The following is a 10,649-nucleotide window of genomic DNA, read 5'->3' as shown; positions in this document are numbered from 1 at the left end:
TTCCTTTGTAATCTCTTTTAACTATAAATAAGAAGTCTTTTCGTTCATTCCGATGCACTTTGTCTTATGTACTATAATATAAGTGTCTGTCCGGAACTTCGTTTTTGTCAATAAAATATTACAACTTATCAAAATACCATGGAGTCGATTAGATATTCTCGTACATTAGGCATAAGCCTTCTTACAATAAAGAAATTGCGAAACTTTCTAGCCTATGTGGGCACGCAGGCCAAAGTAAAGAACAAATGAGATTGCTACATATAGCATTTCTTTAATTGTGCTGTGTTCCATGTTCGATGGATTCCCGCCCCATCCAACTTTTCCAACTTGTAGGCACCTTTGGATAATACTTGTTTGATTCTATAAGGTCCCTCCCAAGTTGGGGCTAACCTGCCCGGAGGCTCCTGGCCGGAAGCCTCGTTATTGCGGAAGACGAAGTCTCCCGCGTCGAACTTGCATTCTTTGACTCGCGAGTTGTAATATTTCTCAAGCTGTCGCTTATAATTGAGCTCGCGAATCAATGCTAGTTCTCTTCTTTCTTCCAACAGGTCTAGATTCATCCTGAGTTCTTGATCATTATCATTAATCAGTAGAACCCTTGCAGATGGAATTCCGATTTCTGCGGGGATCATGGCTTCAGTGCCGTAGGTTAGGCTAAAGGGTGTTTCCGAATTGCTGGAGTTCTTTTGGGTGCGGAAGGCCCATAGTACGTGAGGCAATTCGTCTACCCAACCCGTTCGTTTCGTCCCTAGCCTTGCCTTGATCCCTTCTTTGATAGTTCGGTTGGTCCTTTCAACCTGACCATTTGCCTGCGGATGAGCTACAGATGTAAAGGTTTGAATGACTTGAAGCTCTTTCAACCATTCCTGTAGTCCGCTGTCGGCAAATTGGGTCCCATTGTCACTTACCAATTCCTGTGGAAGACCGAACCGGCAAATGATGAATTCCCAAAGGAATTTTTTCACGCTTGAAGCCGTGATTGATGCAACCATTTTGGCTTCCACCCACCTGGTGAAATAATCAATGGCAACTATCAAGAACTTGACTCGTCCCGGGGCTTCTGGGAAAGGTCCCATGATATCAATAGCCCATTTTTGGAACGGCCATGCAGATGTTACTGGAATCAGTTCGTTCTTTGGACGCAGGGTGTTGGGAGCATGGCGCTGGCATGAATCACATTTTCTGATTTTTTGCACAGCGTCCAAATGCATGCCGGGCCAATAATACCCTACGTTCATAATCTTTGCCACTGTCATTCTTGGTCCCGCGTGTAGTCCGCAAATGCCTTCGTGAATTTCTCTGATCAAGTAATTTGCATCTTCTGCGTCTACACAACGTAATAACGGACCAAGGAATGACCTCCGGTACAAGATAACGTCAATCAACTGGTAATTCAGAGCTTTATGCTTAATCTTCCGAGCCTCGGCCTTTCCTGCTGGAAGTGCTCCGGAAGATAAATAAGCTATAATGGGTGACATCCAAGATTCAACGCCCGTTTGAATTACCAGGACTTGATTCTCTGGAACGGATGGATGGTCTAGAACTTCTACACGGATATCTTTGGCGAAATGCTCAAAATTTGTTGAAGCTAGTTTGCTAAGAGCGTCCATCGATTTGTGAACAATATTGAAGGAGAAAAATTGGCGAATCAAGACCCTTGCTTGTGACAAATAAGAAGCCATGACATCGTTTTTGGCTTCGTATGTTCCGTTTATTTGTCCCGCAATTAGCATAGAATCCACCCGAGCCTCCAAATGTTTCACCCCCAGCTTTTTCGCTATCCGTAGTCCTGCCAGGAAGGCTTCGTATTCCGCCTCATTGTTGGTACTTTTAAAGTCCAACTTGATGGCGTACGTAAATTCATGCCCCTCAGGGTTGACTAGCCTTAAACCTGCACCTGACCCTTCACTGCTGGAAGCTCCGTCCGTGAACAATGACCAAACTTGCCCTTGTTCCGGAGGTGCTTGGGGTTGTTGTTCGATTAAGCATTCTTGCTCTTTGTACTGCGGAACTTCCATGACAAAGTCCGCGAGTACCTGCCCCTTGATCACTGGTCTAGGCTTATATTCAATCGAGTGCTCACCCAATTCGATAGCCCACTTTTCCAGTCGTCCGGACAACTCGGGTTTACTCAACACGTTCTTGAGTTTGTACCCGATTAACACATAAATAGGATGGCCCTGGAAATATCTGCGGAGTCGTCTGGCGGCATAGACCAATGCCAAAACCAACTTTTCTAACATCGAATATCTTGTTTCCAGGTCCGATAACGTTCTACTGACGTAATAGATTGGAGTTTGAACATTTTTTCTATCGGTCAGCAGAATGGCTCCTATGGCAATGTCTGAGGCAGATAAATATAGTGTCAGAGGTTCACCCGCATATGGTGCTGTTAAAGTAGGAAGCTCCATTAAGCATTTCTTAACTTCTAAGAATGCTTTTTCAGCTTCCGCGGTCCACTTGAAATGTGCCTTTTTAAGGCAATTTCTAAGTGTTGACACGAATGGATGAGACTTGGCCGCGTGGTTTGCTAAGAATCGGTTCAGCGCCACAAGTCTCCCATTAAGTGTCTGAACCTCCTTGAGGGAAGAAGGTGAAGGAATGCGGGCTATAGCCTGGACCTTATCCGGGTTGGCTTTAAAGCCCGCGCTTGTTACTATAACTCCAAGGAATTTACCCTCTTCCATGCCAAATGAACACTTAGCCGGATTCAACTTCATATTGATGTTTCGTAGTGTTTCAAAGGTCTTTTCAATATCTCTTAACATCTGATCTTCTTCAATGCTTTTGATTACCAAGTCGTCCATATAAACTTCGAGATTCCGACTTATTTGACTTTTGAAAGCCTGATCCATCAGTCTTTGATATGTGGCCCCCGCGTTCTTTAATCCGAAAGGCATCATTCTGTAACAGAATGTTCCTTGGTCAGTTCGGAGCGCTGTCTTGTCCTCGTCGCCAGTTGCCATATGAATTTGGTGATACCCTTTATAGGCATCGAGGAAGCACTTGAATTTAAATGAGGCCACCGCGTCTACTTTTAAGTCGATCTCTGGAAGCGGGTAACAATCTTTCGGACATGCCTTGTTCAAGTATTTATAATCTATGCACATCCTCCATGTTCTATTGCTTTTTGGGACAATCACTGGGTTAGCCACCCATGTTTGGTACTTGATTTCTCGTATGATCCCAGCATGAAGAAGGTCTTGTACTTGCTCATTCATAGCCTTCGTTTGTTCTGGACCCATCTTTCATTTTTTTTGTACAATTGTGGTGATTAACGGAATCGCCCTTAACTTGTGTTCCGAAATGCTCCGCGAAACACCTGTCATGTCCGCGGGTTGCCAAGCAAAAACGTCAATGTTCTTAGTCAATAATTGCTTTAAAAAGGTTCTCACTATCTCCGAGATAGCGGGTCCTATTGTAATTGTCTGGTCTGGAAACTTCTTATTCAAAACCCATTTCTCGGGCTCAGTCCTCTGAGCCTGTCTTGGAACCTTGCTTGGTCTTGAACTTTCAGTTGTAAAACAATGTCGATTTACATGAAATATCGCCACACCAGTGAGAGTTGGAACTCCTACTGCACCATGTGCTGTGGACGGGTGGGCATTGAAATCTCCAATTGCTTCTCATCCCAAGATAACGTCATGTTTAGAAGTTGCTGGTAAGACCAAAAATTCAACTTCCTCTGTTCTTGAATGTACTCCATCACTTAGTGTGACCGGGAAAGTGATGACACCCCGCGGGTGCATTATCTCTCCCCCGAAACCAGAAACAGGAGCATGAATTGGTTGTAATCTTTCTTTGTCTTCCTCATCCAGTTGTTCGAAACATTGTTCATACATAATATCGGACGTACTGCCTGTGTCAAAGAACACATATTGTGATCGATAGTGGCCAAATTCGGCAGTAATTATCAGCGGGTTTTTGTTACACGGGCCCCCTTTGATCCGAGAAAAGATAACAGGCTCGTTTTTCCACTCTTCGTCCGAATATTCTCTCCGTTTTCCCTTACCTGAATGTTCCCCTTGAATCATGTGGACATTCAGATCTTTCATTTACCTTTTGGCCGGGCCTTGGCTATCCCTTGCGGGAGGTTTGCCAGTCCCTTCTCGTACGCCTTTGACCAAATCTTCGAGTTTACCATTTTTAACAGCTGCTTTAATTTCATTTCTGAGAGCCACACACTCATTCGTGTTGTGTCCAACATCTTATGATATGAGCAATGTTTTTTGGTATCGAGGAATGATTTCCGTGGTATTGGTTGTGGTTTCCGGAAAGTCAGATTCTCAGTAGTGAGAATTTCTGAGGGAGTCTTTGATAACTGAGTCCAACTGTTGGTGGAACGAGCTGAAAAATGACGTTTACCTTTGTTGCCGATCAAAGATCTTGCATAAAAAGCTTTAGGTGTTTCCGTACTTGGCTGAAGTCTTGACCATATTGGTCCCTTAGCTTGTCTGTTTGGTCTCGGAGTTTGAAACTCGACCCTTGGGGACTGCTTTTGACTGCTGGAACTTAGAGTTTTTTCAGTTCTTGCAAACAACTTTGATGCCTTCATGATTTCATCCCATGACTCAGGCATTCCGTCCCTTCCCGTTAGAGTACGGATCAAGGCATCAGTGTGGACGTTCTTACAAAATGCTCCGCGCAGCATATCTTCGGTTACTCCTCCGATGTTAAGGCTCTCGTTAGTAAAACGAGTAATGTAATCCTCAATAGACTCATTATTTCGCCTTGTAACATCTAGTATTTCCAAAGGGTCAAGAGTATGTTTCTTTTGCTGACTAAAATGTTGAGAGAATTTTGCTACAAAGTCTTTCCAACTTGTAATCTTTCCGCATGGTAATTTCTCAAACCACTACCGCGCCGCCCCGGTGAATGTTAGTGCGAACATATGACACCAATACGGGAGAGTCCAACCACTGACTCCTCCGACTGCTTCGAACCTTAACAGATGGTCACTGGGGTCAGTCATTCCATTATATGTTCCAACGGATGTTGGAATCTTTGCATTAATCGGGAATGGAGCTGTCGCGATACTCGGAATGAATTTTGATTTTTCTGCGAAAGACTCTGGCCGATATGGTTTGGAAAAATCATATTCAGCATTGCTATGATACTCCGCATGGCGGACAACTGGGCTCGGATAGCTAGTTCCTCCGTACGAAGGAGGCGGGTATCCCCACTATAAAAACTACCATCCGGACGATAAGATGAGTCGTACTCGTCCAGTTCGTCCTCATAGGATTGTACCCGCATATCTATGCGGGGACGAGGACGCAACCTTCGGATGTCGCTCATGTTCCGCTCCTGTGGCAAACTGTACTGGATGTGACTTCCCCTTATAGGAGGAGAAATAGATCTCCTGGGAGGCTCATCATACGTCAGGGTACGGCCATGAAAACGCTCATTCCGGACCCGACGCTCATACTCTGTTTTCAAACTTTCTTGTTGAATACAAAGCCACTCGTCAGGAGACAAGGTTTCTTCAGTCCTGGGGTTATGATGGTGGGCTCTCCTTGGATTAGAGTCACCGGAATCTTCTTCCAAACCTATCTCCGACTGAGTTCGATGGACTTATCTTGGAACACGCTATAGATTCCTTATATTAGAACCTCCTGGGACTGTGACGTACCCCAAGTCAGTAGCTGGTGTGACAATATTTCCGGTGTCTATCGGAGTGACACCTTCTTGTTGAGCAAACAACCCCCGAGCCGTCGAACCACCCAAGGAAAGGATTCCTGGGTTGACAGTGTCGGTTCTTGCGGTAGGGGTCGAAATTTGAGCAAACACAGACGTCGCTCCTTCACGTGTTTCAAGGTTGAGATCACGCGGAGGTTGTGCTTGATTCTCCGCGGCCCTTTAGGTAACTGACTCATATCGTAAAGAGAACGGAAAATTTTTTAGCTGTTCTTAACAAAAGCACGGATGGCGCCAATGAAGAAACACGGATCTACTCCCCACTAATGGGTCCTAGATCCAATGAGTCCACAAGGTAGGATGCGGTTACTGCCAACACGATATGAATACAATTCCTAAAGTCCAGTGACGTGAATCCTGCAAAACAGAACACCGTGAGCTCGTTACGGGAAGGACAAGAGGAGGGGTCTTCCCGTAACCACCCTCCGGCATGAGAATAAGTACCGTTCTTACGAAGAGATAAAGTACTTAAGTAAATTGAGAGAGTATAGTGATGGTGAATGGATACCTCATGATGATTGAGAGGGTATTTATAGCCGAAGGATGTGGGGAAGTGATTGGGCCAGCTGTCCTTTTAGAAGATGCCTGCATAACCGTCTGGACGCGTGTCCTTATGTGATAGGTTTAGCTTATACGTTGCATGTGCATGTATATCAACCTGGACACGTGTCGCTCTATTATTGGTTAACGGGGTAATATTGGCCATGTACACGGTTATAACGACCTTGTCACGTGTCATTAGCTAATTGGCCAATAGATCACGCATTGCCCAAGAAAGCATCTTGGCGATTCTTCTAGAAGGTAATTGGTTGCTAACAACTGTCCCGGAGCATTACCCCGTAGTTATTTACGCGGAAAGATATTCCTTCTTGCGAATGACTTTCGAGGGTGCTGTGATGCTTCCGCATGTGCTATGAGGGTGTTTCTTCCTCAGATGACTATGCGGATGGTTTATATGTCCCGCAGGTGCCTTATGAGGTGCCTCAGATGACTATTTGGATTTTTACGGCTTGCAAGTTATTCTTTTCCCTTTTTTATAATATCAGAAATAAAGATAATGATAAAGCTTATAGATCATATCTTAAGATATTTTCTAAGTTCGCTATATTAGGTATCAGTTTCTCTCACTCCAAACATTAGATGTTGGTCATGAACTCGTGATCGAGAATGTTGACTTTGGGAATTGGATCATTTTATTACATTTATTTGAGTGTAATTTTAGTTTTTAGCAAATAAAAAAAAGGGGAAAAGGAAAGAAAATATATGATACAAGAACGTGTGTACCATGACGTCACTTAGCAACTCCAATAGATAATAGTTTTCTACTTAAACATTAGGCTATGCGCAGTGGAGAGGCTATAAATTGAGCGAACTGTTATACGTGACGTCCAGTCAACAAATGGTAGGAATTTGTTTTTGAGATGTAATGGTGCTGTAGGCTAATATATTATATATATATATATATACACCACACACAAACATATATAATAATAATATAAAAATATATACATACATACAATACAAACACAACACACACACATTCACCGTCAACAAAAAGGGAGCGACCACATCACGACACGTATGATTTTTATGGTTTCGTTTATATATGTTATATAAATTATTTTAGTTAGTTGTTTGCATCGTAATTACTAATATCTGATTGATCTTTTTTTATATAAATTATATGTACCCAAAGGAAAGTATTACGGGGGTTGTTTTATATTGTTTGTTTTAATATTTATTTATTTTTTTAATTTATATTTTTTTTATTGTATGAAAGTTAATAATATACTTATGGTTTGATAATAAATTGTTTCACGAATAAATGAGATTTTATAACCCGGTTTAAAAACTATACAGTTTTGATGAGACCCAAGACCCGTTTATTTTTTTACTATGAAATTGGTTTTTTAATTATAAATAATATTTATGAAAGTTAATAATATACTTATGGTTTGATGAGACCCAAGACCCGTTTATTTTTTTTACTATCAAATTGGTTTTTTAATTTAAATAATATATATATATTTTAAAATAAATAAGATATTATTTTTTCTTATATCCTATTTTATAGGATTTTTACATAAATAATTTGGTGAGAATAATTTTTAATTTAATGAGTGTTATAACCCGTTTAAGGAATATCTGGGTTTGGTAAGACCAATACCCATGAATTCGGGTCAAATGCATGAGAAGCCTCCATTTAAAAATCAAGCAAATCTGGTGACTCCAAAAAAAGGGGGAGCGACCACATAACGACACGTAGGATTTTTATGTTTTCGTTTATATATATTATAGATTTCTATAATATATTATATATGTATTTATGTAATATCTTAATTTATTAGAATATATTAGAAATCACTTTCTTATGTAAAAATTTAACATGGATTTTATATGATTAAACTACTTCGTGTGTATTAGTTTGTGTCATATATGAGTACATGACTAGTTGCTTAGTTGTATTTTATATTTTAATATTCATAAAATTTTCAATTTTAGATGGTAGTTTATTGTAATATTAAGAAAAAGAATTCAATTTACAATTCAAGTTATGACTAATCAGTTGATAATAATATATACTGACAACTTTATTAATTATACTTTCGTTACCAAATATAATCACGCTATAACAAAAAAGTAACTTTCTGTGACTGTAACTTTCATTCATTTATTTCGAATCAATTTACTACATTTTAACTGAAATAAAAAAATATCGATCAATTATTTATTACACGTAAACGAAGTTATTTCTCTACTAGATTATAAATGTCCTTGCAACATAAATGAAAATTAAGGCTGCCATCATCAATCACAACCACAGAGTCACGGTTTAAATTAGGGATGTATTATTTATACAATATTTATAGGGTGTACGTAGAAGATAATATGTGTATTAAAAGGGTGTGTGAATAACCATTGTCTTTAATTATTAAAAACCAGTTTAGGACTTTTTCTTTTACTCTTTCATACTGTTTATTAGTTGAAATTACTAATAGAAATATTTTATAAAATAATATTTTAAGTGTCCTATTAAGCATGTATCCAACAATAAACAAATACATGTATCCAACTACCAATAATTTGGATTAAATAAGTAGTTAGTTATATATGTCTGTTTTGTCCAATTCCAGTTCCAATTTTTTAAGAGTTAATGGCCATTTTCATCCCTGTGGTTTGCTACTTTCGCCACTTCAGTCCAAAATTTATATTTTTGTCAATTTAGTCCTCATAGTTTTAAATATTAGCCAATTACGTCATATCCGTCTAACGGCATCCAGATATGCCGTTAGTTTAAGGGTATTTTTGTCTTTCTCCTTTTTATTTGAGTTATTGGTCATTTTCGTCCCTGTGGTTTGATACTTTTGCCAATTCAGTCCAAAGTTTGAAATTTTATCAATTTAAGTCAGTTTTTTTTCTATAACCCTAGAGAGCATTATTCAAGCCCAAAACAAGTCTGCATTTACTCTGTCGACAACAGTAATCATACCCCCCCCTCTCGTATTAGTTTTTAGACGGTTCCTAAACTCTCCCCCATGGTGGAATTCAATGGTAAAGTGGTCAAAGCAATTCCGTGAAACTGAATTGTACCGAAAAAACTAAAAATAGTTTCTTTGATGAATGCATAAAATTTAGGGTTTAGAGATTAACATATTATAACGAAAATCTGGGTCGTAATCAACTATTATACATTAATCAACAAAACAATTTTTAGTTTTTTTTGTATAATTCGGTTTCAGGGAATTACCTTAACCACTTTACCATTGAATTCCACCATGGAGAAGATTTTAGGAAATGTCTAGACACTAAATATAAAGGGGGGGGGTATGATTACTGTTGTCAACAGAGTAAATGCATACCAGTATTTGAGGTTGCTCGATGGTTTTTGGCTTGAATTATGCTCTTTAGGGTTATAAACAAAAAATATAAAAAATATAAAAAACTGAATTAAACTGAACATTAAATTGACAAATTTTCAAACTTTGGACTGAATTGGCAAAGATATCAAACCACAGAGACTAAAATGACCATTAACTCAAAATTAAAAGGAGAAAGACAAAAATACCCTTAAACTAACGGCATAGCTGGATGCCGTTAGACGGATGGGACGTAATTGGCTAATATTTAAAACTATGAGGACTAAATTGACAAATTAAAAATTTTGGACTGAAGTGGCGAAAGTAGCAAACCACAGGGACGAAAATGGCCATTAACTCATTTTTTAAACTCAAAACTATCCACAAAACACTGTTAACAAATAAAGAAAATAAATAATAAGAATATGTGACGTATGTGGTTTATGGTGTTACCTGAGGAAGGTGGCAAGTAGTGATGGTTTTAACTCACCTCAAAAGTTGACTTTCCACTTTTCAACTCTATAATATTTAACAAGTTAACATTTATATATTTCACTTATATAAACTTCCTTATATACACCCCACAGAACAAAAACATTCACAAAACCACTTCAATGGCTGCTGAATCTAACTATTGTTTCACAAACACATACGAGGATGTTCTAGCTTCATCCCTCCAATCAACAACAAATGAATCCATTGTCTTTAACCTATCCATCCTTGAACAAAAAGCACAACATGTTCACATCCTCAGCCGCCATGTTCTTCGCTCAATCACAAACTCAATCAATGGTTTCTAGCTCAACATCCGTTAGCATGGAGAATATTGCGAGTTTGCTTCAAGAAATCATTGTGATCGCGTCTAATGTCATGTTCACTTGCCAAAACACTGGCCCTGGGGTTAACCATGTTAATACCACTAACAACCATGACAACACGCTTGAGTTTGACCAATTGACTCGATCAAACATGATGTTTGAGTGGTCAGGTGGTGGTGGTGGCGGTGAGAATAGTTTTGGTAGTGTAACGTATAACACAAGAAACAAAGATAGTGGTTCAAATGAGCGAAAACAGTTTCAGATTGAAAGAGATAGA

General features: G+C 39.3%; 1 pseudogene; it reads left to right on the top strand.

The window, feature by feature from the left end:
* Positions 1 to 9,979: 9,979 nt before the first annotated feature.
* Positions 9,980 to 10,646, top strand: LOC143556942 (protein SENSITIVE TO PROTON RHIZOTOXICITY 2-like; annotated as a pseudogene).
* Positions 10,647 to 10,649: the final 3 nt, after the last annotated feature.

This window comes from Bidens hawaiensis, unplaced genomic scaffold, assembly GCF_021521415.1.
Source record: "Bidens hawaiensis isolate Kalapana, Puna unplaced genomic scaffold, B.hawaiensis_p1.1 tig00018764_1, whole genome shotgun sequence".
Taxonomy (NCBI): Eukaryota; Viridiplantae; Streptophyta; class Magnoliopsida; order Asterales; family Asteraceae; genus Bidens; species Bidens hawaiensis.
Note: the sequence above shows the minus strand (reverse complement) of the source record. Positions and strands in the feature narration are given on the sequence as shown.